Source organism: Penaeus japonicus, unplaced genomic scaffold, assembly GCF_977035675.1.
Source record: "Penaeus japonicus unplaced genomic scaffold, GWHDUDI00000001_assembly GWHDUDI00000019, whole genome shotgun sequence".
NCBI classification, from domain to species: domain Eukaryota; kingdom Metazoa; phylum Arthropoda; class Malacostraca; order Decapoda; family Penaeidae; genus Penaeus; species Penaeus japonicus.
This window is the reverse complement of record NW_028234421.1, coordinates 28,598,884-28,601,383: the sequence shown is the minus strand read 5'-3', so window position 1 is coordinate 28,601,383 and position 2,500 is coordinate 28,598,884. Positions and strand designations below refer to the sequence as shown.

Sequence of the window (2,500 nt, the reverse complement as noted above, 5' to 3'; positions counted from 1 at the left end):
TGATGATGATGACGATGATGGTGGTGATGATGATGATGATGACGATGATGATGATGGTGGTGGTGATGATGATGATGGTGGTGATGATGATGATGATGATGATGATGGTGGTGGTGATGATGATGGTGATAATGATGGTATTTATGATGGTGATGATGATAATGATGACGGTATTAATGATAATGGTAATCATGATGGTGGTGATGATGCTATTCTGATGGTGATGATGATATCTATGATGGTGATGATGATAGTGTTGATATTGACGATATGATGATGATGATAATGATATATTAGTAATAATGATAATAATAACAACAATAATAACAATGATATCAACAATAATAATAATGATGACAACAATAATAACAAAATAATAACAATAATCACCATTATTTACTTTTACTCATGTGAATGTGCCCGGAGGTATTGCTTATTAAAATATAACCACAAGCTCGCAGTTGCTTTGAATGGAAAAAAAAAATCCATGGCAGTCATTCTGATGTAAAACAAAATAAGGACGGTAAACACTGCTTTCTGGTCACACAAGGCAACCATTCCTACCTCTTTTTTTATTTTAAATCTATGCCAAAATCTGCTATGAACCAGACTCATCCAGTGACCAGCGCTTCCAGACCCCCCAGAAGCCTCCTCCCCCCACACACAGCATCCCGCTCCCCCCCCCCACCCATACCCTTCTGCATCTCCCCTCTCTCGTTCTCTCGCGCACTTTGCCACTCCGTTCTCTAAAAGCAACGAATAACGACGAACACACATAAAAAACAACAAAAAAACAACAACAAATTGCAATGGCGATGAATAAATATTGCATTCATCGCGGGTCGAATAACAAAGAACCGTCAGTACGACCTTTTCCCGCGAGCGCCGAAATGAGACACAACTACAGGCTATCTTGCCCAATGAGTAAACAGGGGCGAGTGCTTTCCGACTTATAAGGAAGATGTGCGTGGAAACCTGTTTTGTGCGTGGCATGTGTGGGTGGGGAAGAGAGGGAGGGAGGGAGGGAGGGAGGGAGGGAGGGAGGGAGGGAGGGTGTGGATATAATAGGGAAGAGATGAAGGAGAGAGGGAGGGAGGGAGGGAGGGAGGGTGGGGATATAATAGGGAAGAGATGAAGGAGAGAGGGAGGGAGGGAGGGTGGGGATATAATAGGGAAGAGATGAAGGAGAGAGGGAGGGAGGGAGGGTGGGTAAATAATAGGGAAGAGATGAAGGAGAGAGGGAGGGAGGGAGGGTGGGTAAATAATGGGGGAGAGATGAAGGAGAGAGAGAGGGAGGGAGGGAGGGAGGGAGAGAGGGAGAGGGAAGAACTGGATGGGAGGAGCGAGATAGGAGGTGGAGGAGATGAAAAAGAGGAGGGGTGAGGGGAAGAAGAAGAAGAAGAAGAAGAAGAAGAAGAAGGAGAAGGGTAAGAAGATGAAGAAGATAAAGAAGATGAAGAAGATGAAGATGAAGAAGAAAAAGAAGATGAAGAAGAAGAAGAAGAAGAAGAAGAAGAAGAAGAAGAAGAAAAAGAAGGAGAAGGAGAAGAAGAAGAAATAGGAGGAAGAAAAAAGAAAGAATATAAAGCCAAAGAGAAATGCGGAAGATATAGGGGAGAGGAAGGAGAGAAGAGATGGAGAGAAAGAAGGAGGAAGAGCGGATGATAGGGGTGAGAAGGGAAAGAAGAGAGGAAGAGAAGGGAGGGAAGAAGAGAGGAGAAGGAGAAAGGGAACGAAGCGACGCACTGCTACCGTGCATTATTATCACAAATTTCACATTATCATGATTATTTCTATCTCATATTTCACACACACACACACACACACACACACACACACACACACACACACACACACACACACTGCCAAACTGCCAAACCCGGTGAGGCGCAACGCGTTTCTCACTTGGCGGATCACCAAGGACGCGCGAGTTCAAACGTACAAGGATGAAATGTGTGTAATCCTATTTTGAGTATGGGAGGGAGATCAGGTAAGTGACGAGGGGAAAGACGAAATAAGGAAGAAGGAAGTAGGGAGGAGGAAGAAGGAAGTAGGAAGGAGGAAGATGGGAGGGAGGGAGGGTCGTAGGAAGGGATAGGGTAGGGTTAGAGGCAAGTGGGAAAGAGGGGAAGGAGGGGAAAGGTGAAGAGGGAAGTGAAGTAGAGGAGAATTGGGAGAGGAAACGTGATGGTAGGATTAAAAAGGAGAGAATAAAAAAAAGTGGCGGGGGGAGGGGGAGGCACGAGACGAGAGACAAGGAAGAAATTGGAGATAGGAAGGGTAAGAAACGAAAGAGGAGATAGAAAGGGCAGAGAGAGAGAGAGAGAAAAAAAAAAAAAAATAGCATGCATCCTAAATCCACTCACTACACAAGTGCAGCGCACCATTATAGTAACAAGATTTTCACCATATTGTCACTAATTATTCCTAACCTGCTTCCCTTTCACCTCCCAACCCCATCCCGAAACGAAACTCAAATAACAGGAAAACAATCGCTCAG

The 2,500-nt window shown here is 44.6% G+C and overlaps 1 protein-coding gene across 1 annotated transcript in view; it reads right to left on the bottom strand.

Moving 5' to 3' along the window:
• Nucleotides 1–2,500, bottom strand: part of LOC122267380 (DNA damage-inducible transcript 4-like protein) — a 13,617-nt gene that overhangs the window by 10,389 nt on the left and 728 nt on the right. The gene's annotated exons all lie outside the window — the stretch shown is intronic.